Source organism: Aotus nancymaae, unplaced genomic scaffold (assembly GCF_030222135.1).
Source record: "Aotus nancymaae isolate 86718 unplaced genomic scaffold, 86718_ANA_hifiasm-v0.15.2.pri h1tg000053l, whole genome shotgun sequence".
Taxonomy (NCBI): Eukaryota; Metazoa; Chordata; class Mammalia; order Primates; family Aotidae; genus Aotus; species Aotus nancymaae.
The window spans coordinates 8,671,844-8,691,219 of record NW_026988467.1 but is presented as its reverse complement, the minus strand read 5'-3'; the positions used below and the strand labels follow the sequence as shown (position 1 = coordinate 8,691,219).

The window sequence follows — 19,376 nt, the reverse complement described above, 5'->3', positions numbered from 1 at the left end:
CTCCCCTGTCTCATAGCGGGGTGGTAAAAGCCCAGGTCCTTCCAGCTGTGCCACCCCTGGAATCTCCAAGAAACCCCAGACAGCTAGGCCTTCCCATCTCCCAATCTGCAGCCTGAGTAAGGCAGAAGCCATCTGAGAGTCCCTCGCACCAAACTGAGGCTGGGCTGCTAGGGTGTCACACCAGTGCCTCAGCCAGCACCTCCCTCCGCAGGCCCCTCCACTAGGTAGGATGGGCAGCAAATTGTAAATCTGTTTTCCTTTCTCAAATGATGGGAATTGATTAGCTTAGCGAGGAACTCCAGCTGCTCCGTGGAAAGGAATGAAGGTGGTTCCTGCAGTAGCTGTCATTGATTCAGACAAAGCCCGGACTAGGACTGGGAGGACTGAGGGGGTGGAGTGAGGGCTGGGGAAGAGTGGGGGCTGTAGTCAGCCCTTTATGGGCCCTGGGAACGTTCTCCTTCTCGGTGACCAATGCCCTTTCTCTCTGCCTGTGTCTCTTTCTCACACATACAGGCACCCTCAGAGGTTGTCAAAAATGTAAACTCTGGGCCTCGTTGGGGCCCAGGACCAAGGTGGACGCACATCCGCGAATCAGATCGTCCTCCTCTTGGGAAAGGCAACCGGGGCAGCTTCTTAAAAGAGAGCAAGAGGACCTAGGGAGACTCAAAAGGAAAGACCTCACCCAGTTTCAAGCCCAGGCTTGTGGCAACCCAAAGCCATATCTGCAGTCAAATCCCAGGTTTATCACAGAAAAAGAAAAACAAAACACATAACCATTAATAGCAGCTATCTGGGAGGATTATGGGTGATTTTTATTTTCTCCTTTGTACTTGTCTCTTTCTAATTTTTCTACAATGATCAGGTACAGCTTTACTTTTAGAATCAGAAATAAATGTTATTTAAAAATAGAATATTTGTGTATGTGTGGGGAAGGGATTTTGCTAACAGCATTCAACCCTTTAAGGAATTCCTGTAAGAGGCAGGGCTCTGCCGTGCAAGGAGAGAAACCAAGGAGATTCGGCTTAAGTTGTAGCAGGAGAGAGCCGAGTAAGAAAGCAGAAGGACCTTGGACAGGGGGAGTGGGCAAACGCCCCGTGGGTGAGCGAGTGTGGAATCACCTATTCCCAAGATGGAGAGAGGGATCGTTCAATGAGCAGGAAGCAGGTAGTGGCCCACTGGACCCAGAAGAGACTTCAGAGTATACCTTCTCCAGCGCCTTCATTTTACACATGGGGAAACTGAGACTTACCCAAGGTGAAGTCAAGGAGAAGGGACTGACCCGAGCTCATCTTATCAGTGGCAGGACCAGGATTCATTCTACTCCATCCCCAGATTCTGGGGACAGTGTTTGGCAGCCCCAAGGAACAACCAGGCCTGGAGGGAGATGGCTTGTGGACTCAAAGTGCCAAAATAGGAGAGCTAGTTTTGTTTTTGTTTTGTTTTTTGAGATGGAGTCTTGCTCTGTTGCCCTGGCTGGAGTGCAGTGGTGCTATCTCGGCTCACTGCAACCTCCACGTCCTGGGTTCAAGTGATTCTTGTGCCTCAGCCTCCTGAGTAGCTGGGACTACAGGCATGCACCACCATGCCTGGCTAATTTCTGTATTTTTTAGTAGAGATAGGGTTTCACCATGTTGGCCAGGCTGGTCTTGAACTCCTGACCTCAAGCGATCTGCCCACCTCAGCCTTCCAAAGTGTTGAGATTACAGGTGTGAGCCACCGCGCCCAGCGGGAGAGCTGTTTTTGAAGCTGAAGGGAAAAGACAATCTTCAAGTCACAGATCAGACGGACTTCCCCATTTGGACAGAACAGGGCTTTCGTGGGAGGTGGTGTCACCTCAAAAACATCCCCAGCCCCCTGCCAGGCCTCACTCTTCTCTAGGGCAAGTGGGGCTCCCAGGGATGTGAACCCATGCCAGAGCCTCCCTGTGCTCTTGTTTATAACTTCCCTCCTCTGGCAGAGGATGACAGAACGCTTCCTTCTCCATTCCCCCATCCCAGTCAGACTATTAAAATGTAATCAAAAAATCACATTAGACATGCAGATTTCACTTAAAATACGTGTATGTATATATAATTTAACGGCAATTAGGAGCTAATCAGTTTTTTCTTCCTGGATCAGGGTGTTTTGCCTTCCCTAGTTCAGCTCTGGTGCTTGAACATCTCGAGGTCTTTGATTCTCTTACCCTTGGGTCGGGAGATTTGGGTAGAGGCGCAAAATGAGTTATTTTGAGTTGAACAGCTCCAGAGGAGGGAGGAAAGAAAAGGGGAGGCCTTGATGCCACCCAGGCATTGCTGTGCTAAGTCTGGATACTCCATCTTCTGAGAATCTGTCGCTCTCCGGATGCCCCAGCTATGTACCTGACTGTCATCAGAATTCCAAACCTTTCTCTGAGACTTGGATACTGCACCTAGGCCAGGAGGCTGGAGAGGCACTGGAGATGTGGTGGTGAAACTGGGGCGAAATCATGTACAGGGAGTGAAGTCAAAAGCCCAGCTAGTTCATTGCAGAAACTGACGCCCATTAAGATCATCATCATAATTAACTCTGCATCTACCACGTGCCCAGTAGTCCTTATCCATCCTCTGTCATCCTCACATCAGCCCTGCAAGGACGCTAGAGAAGGCATTATTAGCATCCACTTTTTACAGAAGCAAAATCAGAATTAGAAAGGTTCAGTGACTCGCTGGTGGTCACACAGCTACTAAGGGGCAGAACTGGAGTTTGAACCTCAGGTCTATTGCTCCTAAAGCCCAGGCTCTTTTGGGCCATACCAGGCAGCCTAAGAGCTCTCTGATAGCTGAGATGTCAGTACTCGTTGGAGAAACCCATTGCCTTTTAGCAAGTTTGCACCATCCCCATAAGACCGGAAATCACTCGGAGCCTGGCAATTCCGCTTTCAGTAGGCGGCAATTCAGGGCATGATGTAAAGGAAGTCTCTCACCAACCTCAGAAACTTGGCCTTCCCTTCAATGGGTCATGCGTGTGATGGTGAATTCTACGTGTCAACTTGACTGGGCTATGGGGTGCCAAGACATTAGGCCAAACGTGATTCTGTGTGTGTGTGTGTGTGTGTGTGTGTGTGTGTGTGTGTGTGTGTGAGAGAGAGAGAGAAAGAGAGAGAGAGAGACAGAGAAAGAGAGAGAGAGAGAGAGAGAGAGAGAGAGAGAGAGTTTCCAGATAAGTTTGGGTTTTTTTTTTTTTTTTTTTTGAGATGGAGTCTTGCTCTGTTGCCCAGGCTGGAGTGCAGTGGCACAATCTCGGCTCACTGCAACCTCTGCCTCCCAGGTTCAAGTGATTCTCCTGTCTCAGCCTCCTGAGTAGATGGGATTACAGGTCCATGCCACTATGCCTGGCTAATGTTTGTATTTTTAGTAGAGATGGGGTTTCACCATGTTAGCCAGGCTGGTCTTGAACTCCTACAAGTGAGCTGCCCGCCTCAGCCTCCCAACATGCTGGGATTACAGGGTGAGCCGCCAAGTTCAGCCTCCGGATAAGATTAGCATCAGTACACAGAGTAGAGCACATGGTGCTCACTAACGAGGGTGGGCCTCAATCAATCAGTTGAAGATCTGAATAGAACAAAAAGGCTGAGTAAGACGGAATTCTTTTTGCTGAATGCTAGAGCTTGAATGTTGGTCTTGTCTTTTCTTTTTGTTCTCTCTCTCTCTTATTTTATTTATTTATTTATTTATTTGAGATGGAGTCTTGCTCTGTTGCCCAGGCTGGAGTGCAGTGGTGTATCTTGGCTCACTGCAACTCCACCTCCCAGGTCCAAGCAATTCTCCCGCCTCAGCCTCCCGAGCAACTGGAACTACAGGCGCACGCCAGCACGCTCAGCTAATTTTTTCTATTTTTAGTAGAGACGGGATTTCACGATATTGGCCAGGCTGGTCTCGAACTGCTGGCTTCATGAACCACCCACCTGGGCCTCCCAAAGTGCTGGGATTACAGCCGGGGCCACCATGCCCGGCCGACATTGGTCTTTTCTGGCCTTTGGACTCAAGCTGAAATAACGGCCCTTCTTGGATCTTCAGCCTGCCAACTTTCAGACTAGAGCTTACATCATCGTGCTTCCTGGTCCTCAGCCCTTCAGTCTCCAACAGCAGCTATGCCGTCAGCTCTCCTAGGTCTCCAGCTTGCTGCCTGCAGAGCTTGGGGCTTCTCAGCCTCTATCATCACATGAGCCAATTCCTTCTAATAAATCTCTCTCTCTCTGACATATATAAATCTCCTGTTGGTTCTTTTTCTCTGGAGAACCCTAATACAATGGGGCCATGGAGCATCCCAGAGAGAAAGTAGGGGTGAAGCAGGGAGCCCCATCCTAGCAGCTGGATCCTAGGGCCCTCCCAGAGTCTTCTCTGAGGAAGTCCCAAGTCCTACCTAGAATCTCAAATAAAAATGGCGACAGAGCCTGGGAATGCCTTCTAGATCCATAGAGGAAGGGGTGTTGCTGGGTGACTTTCCACACTTGTCTGAGCTCTTTCCCCAGCAAGAAGACCCGAAATCTTTCACCCCATGTCCCCTGCCCCAGCCCCAGGGAAACCTGGCTTTGCGGCTGCGGCTGAAGCAGGCACCTACCCCGACTCCCCACCACCCCTGCAGCCCCCTAAGAAACACATCTTTGTTGGCTCAATTTGCCAGCAGGAAGTTCAGAGGGGCACAAATGACCATTCCTCTCTGCAAAGAAAACCAGGGCTAATTATTAGGAGCCCAGGTTGGGTGGGGAGGGGAGTCAGGTGGGACTCTGTGGCGAGCCTGTCCAAGCCCCCCATTTCTCAGAGAAGGTCAGGCTGCACAGATGGAGTCGATGAAGGATGACTGGCCTCCCCGGGCTGACAGCTGGTGAGGAAACTGTGGGCGCTGACTCGTAAACCGAACGGCTCAATACTTATCAGGCAAACAAGCTTTGCCCGGGTCCATATATCACCCGGGGAAACGTCCCAGCCAACACCAGAGGGATCCAACGCTGATGGGCACAACAGCCACTGTCACCTTCCCTGTTCTCTGTCCCCTCTCTAGTGGGCTCCGTGGGACAGAACTGGACCCCCTAACACCGAGAGGGAAATATGGAATGGGGATGGTGACACTGCTCCCCTGCTGAACCACAGCAGCTGGTATGATTATTATGAACTTCTTAGTTCATCATAAGGTCTGGCCCCTGCTGTAGGCAGGTCCACAAGTCGACTGGAGCAGACTCCTTTATTCTCTGCTGCAAAGATCCTCGGACTGCAGTGTGAATTGGAGTGACTAGGCATACTTGTTAAAGTGCAGATTCTAGGGTGATACCAGGTCAGATTCTGAGGAGGTGGGGACCAGGAACCTGGGCTTTGTTTCCTTTGGTCTGTTTTGAGACGAGGTCTCACTCTGTTTCCCAGGCTGGACTCCAGTGACACTATCACGGCTCAATGCAGCCTCAACCTCCCGGGCTCAAGTGGTCCTCCCACCTCAGCCTCCCGAGTAGCTGAGAATACAGGCGCATGCCACCACACCTGGCTGTCTTTTTTTAAAATCTTTTTTGTAGTGATGGGGTTTTGCTAGGTTGCCTAGGCTGATCTCAAGCTCAAGCAATCTTTCTTCCCCGGTCTTCCAAAGTGCTGGGAATACAGGTGTCAGCCAACGTGCCCAACCTGGAATCTGTATTTAAACACCTCCCCAGGTGATTCTGATACAGGTGGTCCAGGAGCATTCTTGGAAAGCCCTTGCTGCCCTGGTCCTCCTCCCCCGTTCCCAGTGGCTCCCTCCGGCAACTGATCAGCCTTTGGCCTCCCCGCCCCCACCCGACAAGGCTCACATGTGCCCCTGGGGTTCGGGGAATGGACTCAGGCTGCTGGATCGCTAGCCAAGGCTCACTCCTCAGCAGAGTGTCTTTTCCTGCAGCCATGGGGAGGGAAGAAATGATGGCATTTGGGCCAGCCGGACAGGGGGACACACACAGCACACCCAGATCAGCCAAACAGCTCTTCTTGGTAGAGCCAGACCGTAGAAGGAAATAGAAGTCCAAGGGCTCACTATCTGCCAGGCCCCTTACAAGGGGACTGGGTGGGGAGTTTATCATTCACTGAGCACTACTATGTGTCTGGCACACGGGAGGTGCTTTATTTATTTATTTATTTATTTATTTATTTATTTATTTATTTATGTCATGTCTGATCCAACCCCCGCCCTACAAGGCTGGCTGCAGAGCTGGGCTGGACTGGAGCCTCTGGAGGCAATGTCACAGCCCATGCTTTTAGCCACAGTGCCCCGCTGCCAAAAGGAACTCCGTCGACTGAGCCTCTCTGGCCCCTTTTCCCCACCTGCTGCCCCTGCCTGCACAACTCGGGCCTCACCATCAAAACCCATCAGCTCTGGATCCTGAAGCCCACACAGCAGCCTTGGCATCACTGGGGAAAAGACAGTGAAAGCTGAATAAAATCAGCAGCACTTACAGAACCTGTGAGATCTGACCAGACTCCCAGATGCCCTGGCCTGAAGGGTCAGGGGGTTCCTGGAAACCCTCACTGCAGTCCTTGGCCAACCTGTCCAGACCGTCCCCTCCCACCGCATGGCTCCCACCCTCAGTCCCAAGTCCTGGGTGTGTGACGCTGGAGACCACAGCTGCCAAGTGCAGAGGAACCTCTGGGCCCAGCAGCCAGTCCAGTACCCTAGCCCCTCCACTGCCGGGTTCAAAGAAAATAAAAAGATTTCAACGATATATGACCAATAACTATGGCCATCAAAGCCAAATTGGATTTCTTCCTGGCTGATGAGCTCAGGGCCCTTTTCATTCTGAGATCCGATCAACAAATCTGTAAAACAATTCCCTCAGCATCGCATCTTGGGATCTTGCTGCAAGTTCAAGCTTGGGGGCAAGGAGGTGGAGGAAGCAGGTGATCTGTGCCTGAGGCAGCACAAGTGGCCCCAGGGACTTCAGGTTGGAACCTGCCTGGACACTGGCCTGCTGTGTGACCTAGAACATGTCCCTTCACATCTCTGGATAAGTAGTTTCTCCATCTGCCAGATGGGGAGCAGGAAGAGATGCTCTCTAAATCCTCTGATTCTCAGTCACCACCCATTTGGGGGAGGCAGAGCAAAGGAAGCTGGATGCTGAGAGAGGCTCCCCTTCATCTCTCTACAGAATAACTGGTGGTGGCAGCAAGCAGGGGTCCTGCTGTCTTTGGAGGGGGCACGCACAGAGGCCAGGCCAAGTGGCAAGAACAGCTGAATAGCCAATAGCCATGTGCTGGGTGCCATCAGCTTTGCTGGGACACAGCAGGTGGTCACTGGCCAGGTCCTAGCTTTGGGGAAGGCTTGGGAGACTGCAATCCCTCCCACAGCCCCAGCATGCCCAGACCACAATCCATTGGTCCAGGGATGTTGCAAAACTCTTCTTTGCCCCACACCACCCAAAGAGAAGCTGGAGGATGCATCAGAAGCTAAACGTGCTCAAACCTGCTGGGGGGCCGGGATGGAGCTCAGGATGGAGCTCTGGGAGAGGACTGTACCTGCAGCCTCTCTGCCTGGGAAGGAAGAGAGAACCTTAGGGCAAACCTCTCTCTCTCTGAGAACTTGGGGCTCCCCCATCCCCTGCTGCCTGGGCCTGTGAAGGGCTGAGGAGGCCAGCAGCAGAGGAGAGCGGGGAGGAGGTGGTGGAGCTGCCCTTGTGATCCTGAGCAGGAGCCCTTTCTCTTCCCATCCTCAATCCTCTCGTGGGGGTGGGGAGCAGTGGGACCGAATCGTGTTGCCTCCATGCAGCAACTTCCAGCTTGGGGATGATTTTTGCGTAGGTTTCTCCTCCTAGGAATTATTTCCAATTTGCAGACATGAAAACTGAGACTAAGGAAGTGAAGGGACTTATTTGAACCTGATTTCTGATAAGCTGAGTACCCTTCTCACTGTGGTAGATTTTATTTGAGTCTTACGTATTTCAATATCTCAGGGTCCTAAAGTCAGTCCTCCCAACCCCCACTGGGGTGTGTGTGCATGCATGCACGTGCGTGTATGCGCACACACACACACACACACACAGCATCTGCCCTTCTGGTCACAGCTTAGTTACAGCACTGGCTGGACTGTGGGTTCCAGGGAAGGGAGGAGGTTGGAACTGGACTGACCTTCCAGTTCCCCATCAAAGGTGCCTAGGTGAGATCTCACCTTTGGTACCCACACAGGTCAGTGGCTCCAGGGAAGACTTCTTGGCTCCCCTGCTGAGTGACAGCTCAGGCATGGACAGTGGGGAGCAGGTGTCTGTCCAGGAGGTGGGCTCAGTACCCCTCAGCCCCTGGGGCCAGCACAGAGGCCCTTGCTCTGGGGTGGGGGGAGTCTGACACTGGCCTCAGCCTCAGAACACCCTCCACAATGATGCAGCTGCCTATAGAGACAGGAGTTGAGGGTTGGTGCTCAGCCGCTGGGGCAGAGGACCCTCAAACTTCCTCCTACCAAGACTGCCCTCCCCCAACTCTGCTGCCTTTCTCATAAAATGCTTGGGAGGCTCACGGCCCCAGGAACTAGAAACTGTTGCTCCCAGTCCTAGAAGCCAAGAAATACCCAGTGAAGCTACCTGGACTCAAAAATCCCAGACCCCTTCCCTCACACCCCCACCCTGCTCAATGGTGGAGTGTTACCAAAGTCCCATGGGCATGCCCCTCCCCACGCACCAGTTCTTCCATGATAATGGGGCTCTGTCTCCTATTTGAACTTGGCCAAGTCTTTCCTTCTCCCGGGCCTCAGTATGCCCTTCTGTCAAATGGGAGGGCTGGCCTTGAGCTTTCAGATACCTCCCAGTTCTGTCATTTGGAGTCCCTAGAGGGCCAGGACACAGGAGTGTGACACAAGAGAGAGGATGGGGTAATTTAGGGCTGAGGAGCCAGTTGAGGTCAAAGGGTCATAGATACCCCGGGTCCTGAGGCAGCAGCCTCCATCTGCTTTCAGCAGGTTCCAATCCATGCCACAGCCAGAAGCCAGAGACAGCCCAGGACCAGAGGGTCCTGCAGAATGGGATGAGGGTGGGGCAGGCAGTGAGAGGGCAACATTCAGGGAGTCAGTCTTTTGCCCCAACCTGAGCCAAGGGTGTTCTGGGCCCCTCATTATTCCAGGACTGGAGAACCAGCTGGAGGAGGAGAAGGCTGGGAATGCTTTGAGAGTAGGTCTGCAGAGGGAGAAATAAGCTACTTAAGCTACTTAGTCTTTGGGGCTGGTGACAGCAGGAATGATGCAAATTGATTCCTATTCAAGTGCTGTCCCAGGCAAGGTGGTGGCAGGAAAGGCAGAAGCCTCCTTCCCAGAAGCAATCACCTCCAAGGGCACCCCCTGAGCATCAGAGCAACTTCTGAGCAGGGTAGCAGCGCAGCCACCCTGTTCCCCCAGACCTGGGCTCAGCTGCCCATTCTCCATGTCCCCTCAGGATGGGAGGACGTCCAGGACTCTCTAATCCAGAGCCAAAGCTCCCCTTCCCCAGGCTCCTCCAATCCAGGGCACTCCACTGCTGGGCAGGGCAGCTCCTCAGCTTTTCCTGGGGTGGGGGACATTCTTTCAAGTTTGGGGGGTGAGGACAAGAAAAGGAGTCTTCCTTTTGTCCATATTTGGGGTCAGGCCCTGCCAAATCAAAGTCCCTCAGCCCCTCCCCAATTCATACATTTACCAATTCATTCACTCATTCACTCTCACTTCATTCACTTGTTGGTGCTTCCTATATAAAATAAGGACTTTCTGCTAAATCATCATAATCTGGCCAGGTGTAGTGGCTCACACCTGCAATCCCAGCACTTTGGGAGGCCAAGGCAGGTGGATCTTAAGCCCAGAAGTTTAAGACCAGCCTGGGCAACATAGGGAGACATGTCTCTACTAAAAGTAAAAAACATAGCCATGTGTGGTCATGCACACCTATACTCCAACTACTCAGGAGGCTGAGGTGGGAGGATTGCTTGAGCCCAGGCGTTTGAAGCTGCAGTGAGCTGTGACTGCACCACTGCACTCCAGCCTGGGTGACAGGGAGCCTATCTTAAAAAGAAAATATAATCTTAACTTAGTGATGTCTTAAACGCCTTTCCTCCTGAAGGCTCCGTGAACCTTTTCACCCCAGATCTATTCGCGTGCTCATTAACGCCCAAGAATGCCAACTGGCTGAGTGTCCCTGTTCATCAGACTCCTGGCTCTGTTACTCTGGGATCATCTGCTCGAAGATTCTGGAGCACCAGGCTGGAAAGTCAGAAACCTCGGAGGGAACCCACAGCAGCTACTGGCCTGCAATGCACGCCGCCGGCAGCCTTTTCCAGCTTTCCTGGCTAAAGAAGGGAAGGAGGGGTTTTCTCTTCCGGCTGCTGACAGTTTTCCAAAGCCTGCTTCCTCTCTAATGTCTCCCAGGCCTGGACTGCAGGGAGGAGCAAAAACCAACAACCTGCTTTTGCGAAGTCACAAGATGATGCCTTAAAACCAACAAACACTTTTCAACCTGGGATTCCCCACACACAATCATGTCCAGAGGGATGAGTCTCAGCTGTGTCTACGTGGAAGGAAAAGAGGAAACATCTGGATGAAAGCCAGCAATGTCCTGCCAGTCTGCCAGATGCTGCCCACATCTGGACATTCAAAAAGTGAACTCTCCGGTGGCTTGGCAGTCAAGAAGCAAATGGTCAGCTCACGTCACCCTATCCATCAGAACACAGCCCGAGTCCCTGTGTGCAATTACCAAGATTACTGAGGGACTCACAAGGTACTCTGGCTTCAATCATACTCATCCTCAAAGATCCAAATCAAGGGGAGGTGAAGGCCAGAGTGTGGGGCTCAGTCGTTGTGCACGTGGAAGCTGGGTCCCATCTCCACTGCTTATTTGTAAGTGCTTAGTCTCCGCACTTCACATTTCTCATCCTTAACGTGGAGACAACAGTGCTATCCCCCTTGCTGGGCAGGTACAAGGATGAAATGAGATCATACCTGTAAAGTTCTAAGCCCAGGGCCTGGCAGGTACTAAACATTCACAATATGTTGACTTTTATTATCATGATCATTATCACTGGGGTGATTGCCCTGCAGAGCTCCCCAACAAAGAACAGAGAGATCCCCCAGGCCAGGGCAAAGGTCAACGCAGTTGCAGCGTGTGGGGGACACATACTTTTCCCAAACCTCCCAGGAACACCAATTTGCCACAACCTTCCCCACCCTGCCCTCCACTGAAGCTGCTTTCCCCAGAGACAAGAAGATCGCCACACCCTTCTTCACAACAGGAGCAGCTTCCAGCGGCAGTCATAAGGTTTGGCAAAGGACACGTCATCCAGGTGCCACTGTATGTGTTGGATGTCCCAGGCAGATGGCTGGGCAGAGCCTTCTCCACCACACCTTCCTCCTACCAAGACATCAAGCTCATGGACAGCCCAGTTGTCCTGGGGGCAACACTTACAGGAAACTTTCCTCCTGACCCTGGAGTGATCCCTTGCTTGGATCATGCCCTCTCAGCCCCAGGGGTCTCCTGGGTCCCTCTTCTACTGAGGTAGGGGACCTGGCTAAGACACCATTCATCTATCACCTCTGCTCCTTCGGTCAGAGGTGCTGGCAGGTGGGAATGGGGACTCCGATGAGCTCTACAGGGACAGAGACAGAGACCTTTCCATTAGGTTGGTGCAAAAGGAATCGGGTTTTGCCACTACTTTCAATGGTAAAAATCACAATTACTTTTGCACCAACCTCACACTTCTACAAGCCCACACCTATACACAGTAGGACTGCTCAGGCAGATGCTTGTGGGATGGGAGATTACGTTTCTGGCAGAGGAGCTTTAAGTCCCTGGACGCTATCTCCTAGGACATCACTCTGTGGTTCCAAGAAGTGCCCCTGTAAATGGTACGTTCTGGAATCTAAATCCAAGCCAATCCTTCCCATCGTCCTTACTGCGGCCTTGTTCCCAATGGTCAAGCTCACGGTATACAGAAACACCATCATCTGCTACCGAACAGCCTTTTCCAAACTGGCAGCTTCCCCATTTGGTTCCCTCAGAGGGAGGAACGGATGGGAGGAAGTAAATTGCCAGGATCAAGGGCATGCCGGGAGTTCTGCAGGCAACGAAGTCCTCTCCAGCATCTTCTCTCCCCTGAGTTCAGGGAGAAACATAACCCAGACCTTACACTTCACTAGTGCCTTCCAGGGGCTGGCCCCAGGATGCTGTACCAGGTTCTTCCTTCCAGGTTTTGGCAGAGACACAGCCTCTGCTGGTACACATGCCAGCAAGCGTGACCAGCCTGGAGGTGTAATATAAATAGCCTGCCGCTGCCCATCAGCTCCTCCGCCCCCTTGGCATCAGTTCCAAACCTTTCCCTTCCTCACCCCCAGAGCAAACCAGCCAGCAGGGGCTCTGCTGGGCTCTACCTGCCTCCTCACCAGCACTGTGACCTTGAGAGGGTGACTTGACCTCTCTAACCTCAGGCCCCTCCATTGTGAAATGGAATCAGAGCACCTCCCTCTTGAGTGGCCATGGGGATCACATCAGTTAAGGTCCATGAAGCATTTAGCACACTGCCTGGCATGTGGCTGATGTCAGAGGGGTGCAGGGGAGAGGACTGGAGCAATGACAGCAAGCAGCATTTCACCTCCGCTCTTGGAAGGGAGCTGTTAGGTTTACCAGCTGCATTGGTTCAGTGCCCTTCCTTGGCATGGTTTGGACGCTTCCCATGCACCCAAGGAAGCCAGCCTGGCTGCCTGGGAAGATCCTTGGCCTGGGATTTGAGACTCAGGCTCTGCTATCAACATGCTGTGTGATGCTGGGCAACTCACTTGCCCTCTCTTAAGTAACTCCCCCATCTGCAGAGGCCTCTCATATCCTCGACCTCTTACAGAGTTAAGTTGTCTTCAATAGTCCAAGCTTCACAGCTTGAGCCCTATTCCAGCCTCTCACGGGGACTCAGCCCCAGCCCAGCCATGGCTCAGAAGCCTTGAGTACCCAGCCCAGGCCACTGATTGATAAACAGAGGGGAGGGTGCTGCCCTTCACCTCTGGCCTGTCTGGCAGAAAAATTTACATCTTTTTGAAACCCATCACATAAACAGGTTTCTCAACAAGAAAATATTTGTTGAATGACAGTAACCAAAACAATATAGGGTACTGGGCAAAATGGGGGTTTTTGCTTCATTTAGATCAAAATCTGATCCCAGCCTGGCCTCTTCTCGCTGTGTGACCTTGGGCAAGTCTTTTCGCTTCTCTGAACTTTGCTTTTCCCATACATTAAATGAGGATGACAATTTATGTGCCATGAGATGGTGGCAAGGCTTAAGTGAGACAGTCCACGTAAATGCTTAGCACCTGGCACACAGTAGGCACTTTACACATGGCAGCTATGAGTGTTGGTATTGTTAGCGCCAGCCTCCCATCATAAGGCCGAGGACCTGAGGCCACCAGCCATGTCCGGTGCCTGTTTCTAAAGAGCTTCGACAAGACACAGACACATATTCCTTGCAATCCTCCCGCCCATGTACCTTCCAGCTGGTGCAGAGTGGAGTGCGGCTGTCTGGTCTCCCGGCGGCCAGGCAGAGAGTGAGCTCACTGGGGGAGGCTCTGCCGCCGTCCCTGGGCTGGTCCCGCAGCATCCATGCCTCCAGCCTTTGTTGGGCAGCTGCAGCATGAGCCGCACTGTCTGCCCGTGAAATGCGACTTTTGGAAAACATGCATATTTGTGAGTTGGTGCATGTTTCTATTTTGGGCCAACACGGCTCTCTTTATTTATTTTCCCCGGGCTTCGATGCTTTGGAATCCAGCTTGGAAGGGTGTTTTGACAGACTTTGACACCTCTCCCGGCTCCTTTGGCAAGACACATGCTCGGGGTAGGGGGAGGGCAGGCAGAGAACAGGATTTCAGCTGACAAGCCCTCCTCCTTGGCTAGGACTGATGGACAATCCCACACCCCTGCCTCACTGTCCCAGCCCTCAGTTTTTCCACATTTGGGTGTGGGGAGGAGTATGAGAGGGGTTCAGATGGGGAAACCATTTCAAAGAGGGGGAAGGGAACCAAAAAGGCTAATCACTGAGCTCCCGATTTTAACAATGTTAGCATCATCATCAATACCGATAGTATTGTTACCGTCAACCATCACTACTACCACCCCCACCATTTTGGGGTGCCTACTTTTATCGCTGGCAGTGGGCTGGCTGCTGGCCCTTAGGGACACCACCTCCTTGCTCATCTCACTTGGCTCATCTGTGGAGGCTATTTTTGCCATCCTCAACTCATGAAACGAGGGGTTATGAAACGAGGCTGCTCAGCCACATGGTGGTCATGGCTGTCTTCCCTCTTGGCATCAGAGCCTGGCCAGCAACCAACTGCCCATGGGCAGTCTACTTGGCTGGGTCTAAGGACATGAGGCTGATTGCAAAGCGCTACTTACTGGGCAGGACCTCTAAAGCTGCTCTCAGCTGGTCCCTTCTCTGTGGCCATTTACAACCAGCCCAGCGTCTGCCACTTGGGAGGAAGGACCTTAACTGGGGCAATTCCATTTGCCTTTGATGACAAGGGGAATGGGGGTGGGGAGGATGGGGAGACAAGGGAAGTATGTCTACACTAGCAGAGAAATGGGCTTAAACCATTCAAGGACCAGGGGATCAGGAGATTCAGGTTTAAGTCTTCTATTCGTTCATTTGATCATTCACTCATTCATTCACCACATATCTACTAGCAGAACTGGTGGTTTATGCAGATGATATATAGACAGTAGAAGTAATGCCCACCCCAATAAAGACTGCATGTCAGCAGTCCGACCTCAAGAAAATTACTTGGCATCTCTGGTCCTATGAAAGAAATCATTTGAACATCCTTCATTCAGGGAACAGCAACCCTTTACTAGTGGTGGGTGCTCTAAGGAAGGGGAAAAGCAGGATCATCTTTGGGCTTAGAATCACAATTTTCAATCCCACCCACACTGAGGAGACTCACTAGAGAGTCAATGTTCCAGACCATTAGGACCCTACAGGTCACCTCAGCCAGTCCTTTAATAGATGGGAAGCCTGAAGCTCAGAGAAGGGCAGTAGTTTGCCCAAGGGCAAATTGGGAGTCTGTGGTCAAGCTCGGACTAAGATCCAGGTCCCCTCATTTCCAGTCCAGTGCTCCTTCCGCCACACCACGCTGGGACTGTTCTTCTTTCAACCCAGTTTCTGAAGGACAACAGCAGGAGAGGTGTCAAAGGGCAAGCCAAGTCATGGCTACCAGATCCCATGGCTAGCCAAATCTCCATGGGTCGGGGGGGTTCCAGAACAATTCACCCAAAGTTCTTGGCCCCTTGGAAACACCTCTCCTGGCTCCCTTGGCAAGACACATGCTTGGGTAGGGGGAGGGCACAGGGGCTCTTCCTGGAGAGGAGAACAGAAGCTTCTGAGGCCACGGTGGAGGGCCGTCAGATTTCCAAAGAGAGTAACGGGGACATGGAACCTACAGTGGAGAAAGCAAGTCTGAGAGAATGGAGTCAGCTCCCCCTAAGGGTCAGCCGTGCCCACATCCCAGCAAAGACTGGGTCAGACCCAGCCTAAGGAAAGTTGGGGAGAGAAGTGAAGGCAGTGGGTGGGGAAGGATGACTGAAAAGACCAAAAAAAGAGGGTGTGTGTGTGTGTGTGTGTGTGTGTGTGTAATATAAACCTAGGGGAGGGAACAGAGCAGGGAAACAGATGATACAATCAAAGAATTCGGACCCTGATTGTACATGTGTCTGGACTAAGGTTAGAGGAAGAGGAGTGACTATTGGGGTAGAGAGCCAAGCAAAATGGACCCTGGGCTGAAAATGGAGATTCTGTAAGGCATCTGCCCAGGCTGGGCTTCTGCCCAGAGCTTCCACCGGGCCACAGTCTCCTCCCTCCCTCCCTTCCTCCGGCAAATGCCCTGGTCCCCTGGGAGGTATGTAGTAGGAGGTGGGAGGGGGTGTTTGCTCTGAATCTCCCTGCTTTGCCCATAGGAGGACAGAGTGTGTGTGTGTGTGTGTGTGTGTGTGTGTGTGTGTGTGTGTGTGTGTGTGTGTATGCGCGCGTGCGCTGGGGGTGGGAGCGTGTCTGTGCTTGGGAGCATGAGTGGCTTTGTGAGTCATGGCATCGGTGGGAACACCAGGTGGTGGGCTCTGGAGTCTGGGGCTTAGTCAGTGAGTCCGGAGACAGCAGCCTCAAGTGTGGAGCGGGGGCGAAGATGCTGCCCAGGTCCACAAACGTGTGTGCTTGTGAGATCTGTCCACCCACGTGTGTGTGAACCGTGGGTCCGTGTGTGGATTGTGTGCACCTGAGGATTGTGGGTGGGTGTGTATTTGTGCCAGTGGACTACGAATATGTGTGTGGACTGTTTTCCAGTGGTCTGTAGATATGTGTGTGCGCGTGGACCGTGGGTGTGCGTGGGTTTCTGAGTTTCCAGGGTGGCCGCGAGGCGCTGTCCGCGGTGCTGACCCGGGGCGTGGGTCGACCAAGACCTGTGGCCAGTCTCGGAATGCGGGGGGAATCGCGGGCAGCTGACGCCGGCCGTGGAGCAGAGAGGGGCCACGAAGAGGAAGCCCCCAGGAACCCACCCCTGCTGCGGGCCTCCCCAGGGAGTTGCGGAAAGTTCTCCCGGCGGTGGGGTTGGCTCCCGGAACTCGGCACCTCCTGCGCTAGGAATCTTCCCAGACCCTCAGCGCCGCCACTGCCCGGCTGCCCACTCCACCTCCACCCTCGTTCGCGTTCTCGGCAGAGCCCGGGGACCCTCTCGCGCGCAGATTCCATAGCCGGCCCAGCCCGCCCCAAAGCCCCCACAAGCCCTCCCCGCTGGACCTGCAGCCAGGTTATTCGGCGAAATGTCCCTCCGATAGCACGAGTGCGCTAGGTAGGGGGTGGGTGGAGGGGGTCATTAACCTTACTCTGTCCCCTCCCTCCGCTCTAGCGAGAGCCCGATCCTGGGGCGGCTTCAGACTGACGCTTAACTTTTATGGACCCAGATATCCGCCAGCGGGGACGAGCAGGGGCCGGAGGTCGGAAGCCTCGCCGTTCCTGGACATCCAACATCCAACGCGTCTAGGCCGACCGAGGCTGCTGCAGCCCCGCGGGGAGCTGGTGCGGGGCTGGGGCCGGGCAGCGGAGGGCAAGCCTGGGCTCTGTCCACCCCTGAGCGGCTTTTCCCGGGGGTCCCCCGAGGCCCGCATCCCAGGCTGGCTGGAGAGCGGCAGAACTTCGCGCGCGGCGCCACGCAGGCCAGGGTGCAAACGGCGTGGAGGACTTCCCCCTCCTCCTAGCAACGCAACCCCCAGCCCCGAGACCGAGGCCCGATGGCGCCCCGCGGCCATGCACTCACCTCGGCCGGCCGAACGGGGCTGGGCTGAGCCGCCGGCGCCGGAGGGAGTGCGCGGAGGGTCGGGGAGCGGCGGCCACCCCGCCGCGCAGACTCGTCTCCTCGCGGGAGTCGCAGGGGGAAGCTCCTAGGAGCCCCAGGAGGCCAGGGCTCCTCGCTTCGCTCCTGGGCAAACAGACCGCGGGAAGCTGCGCGCGGATCCCTGTCCCCAGCTAGCAACCCGAGCACTCCGCGCCGCCGCCGCCTTTTATTCGCCGCCCGCCTTTGTTTGGGTCCCGGCTCCTACCACGGGGCGCGGGGGTGTCCGACTCAGGATCCGGAGCCGCGCCGCCGCCCAGCCCCTGGCGCCTCCTCGACCTTCGCGCCACCGCGCTTTGAGTCGTGGCGGACGAGAACTGGAGCCACGCCGCGCGCTGCGGTCTCCGGGGCCCTCTGCCTGGCGCCACCTCGGCCGCCGCTCCCCCTGCCCAGCCACGCGGTAGTTCAGCCCGGCCCCGGCGCCCGCGGGCTGGGGAGGCGGGCTGCGCAGCGACCCCTGGGGGTCGGTCTCCGCCCCTGCAGACGGCCCAGGCCGGGCCCCTCGCCCCGCCTCTGAGTTGCCGGGTTCCCAAGTCTCTCCCCTCCGCCGCGCTCTCCCTCCTCTCCAGCCGGCCCGCCCAGCCTTGGCAGGTCACCAGCCTCCTGGACACTCGCGGGCATCCCTGGGTGCCCTCCGGAGGAAGCTGCCAAGCCCAGGCTCCTGGCGCCGTCCCTTCCTCGTTTGTTCTTCAGTTACCCCTCTGGCACCAGAGCCCAGAGCCATGCCAGCCCCTGGGACCGGGCATCCCTCCAGCTCTAGCACATAGCCTGCCCGACACCCCTGGCCAAAGGGCCACAAGGAGAAAGAGCCTGGGGCGGGTGGTGGCAAGACCAGTGCCCTGGCCCATTTCTCTCCATCAAGGCTCAGAGAGCGTTGACATTGGTATTGCCCAGGGAGAGCTAAGGGGGACCCCTCAAAAGGGGGCCAGCTGCCAGCCCCCAGCCGCAGGGTGGAGGGGTGTCAGTGACGGAAGCCAGAAAGGAGGAAGGCCATTGCCACGCTGTGTGAGTCATGAGCTTGTCATTTGTCCTCTGAGTGTGTGCTGACCAAGGACCTGGGAAGATAGGACGATGGTGAGATACAATGCTTGCCTTCAGGAGGTTTCTGGCTTATGAGAGAGAGAAGAATGTGAGAGAGTTGTGAATGAAACATGACAAGCCCAGCCAGCCAATACACACAGATGCTCAACCCACGTCAGCCCCTCCCCACCCCCAGCCCTTATTTGTAAAAGAGGAAAACTGGGGGGACACACCTCAAACGCCAGGGTGCTGAGTGGAGCTCCTGTGCTGTTCCACTGCTGCTCCTGCTCTGTCTCTCTGCTGTGCAGTCCCCAGAAGCTGTACCCATAGACTGGCTGTCAACGGGACACATTGGTGTTTATGACCTGGGTGCCCTGAGAGCTCATCTACGCAGAAGCAAATGGCCCGAGCTAGTGTCCCTGCCCTGGCACTCACTCCCCCATGTGCTCAGCGTCTCAAGAGAGCCATTGCCAGGCTGGCCAAGTCTGTCAGAAGACTCCCAATGGCTCCATCTGTCCTTGAAGACATCAGGGTTGGGGGCAGTTCCTGGGGTGAAGGGTGCCACTCTGAGCTGTGAGGGGCAGAAAGAGACAGGAGATCTCTTGCAGGCAGTAGAGCGTGTGCAAATTGCTATCCCAGGACCAGAGAGCAAATCTGACATGAGTGCAGAGGACCAGACCTGGCACCGCCCTGCAAGCATCCGGTCCCATTTACCGTATCCTAGAGGGAGGGAAGAGAATGAGGAGCCATGGGAGAGGGTGGGAGGAAGGAGAACAAGGAAAAGATTTGTTTTTAAAGGAGCAATAGAGAGACACAAAGTGTTTTCCCAAGCCCAGCTGAGAGCAAAGGGTTTCCTTGGCTGGGTGAATGGCTTGATTCTTTTCAGTTTGCTTTAAGGTTGCTTCTAGGAGCCTCCTCAAAGTTCTCCAAGGCTCCAGCACTGTTCCTCTCAATCTGACAAATCCATAGGCCACCCCATTGGTGTGCCCCATGGTGCTGTGCCACCCTCAGCCCATGCCTGGGGATACAGC

The 19,376-nt window shown here is 54.3% G+C and overlaps 1 long non-coding RNA gene across 1 annotated transcript; it reads right to left on the bottom strand.

The window, feature by feature from the left end:
* Positions 1-18,279: 18,279 nt before the first annotated feature.
* LOC105731748 (uncharacterized) lies at positions 18,280-18,985 on the bottom strand. The gene is made up of 3 exons (XR_001110816.1): positions 18,781-18,985; positions 18,579-18,680; positions 18,280-18,380 (listed from the first exon to the last, which is right to left on the bottom strand). It is a non-coding gene; the product is annotated as an uncharacterized LOC105731748 (long non-coding RNA).
* Positions 18,986-19,376: the final 391 nt, after the last annotated feature.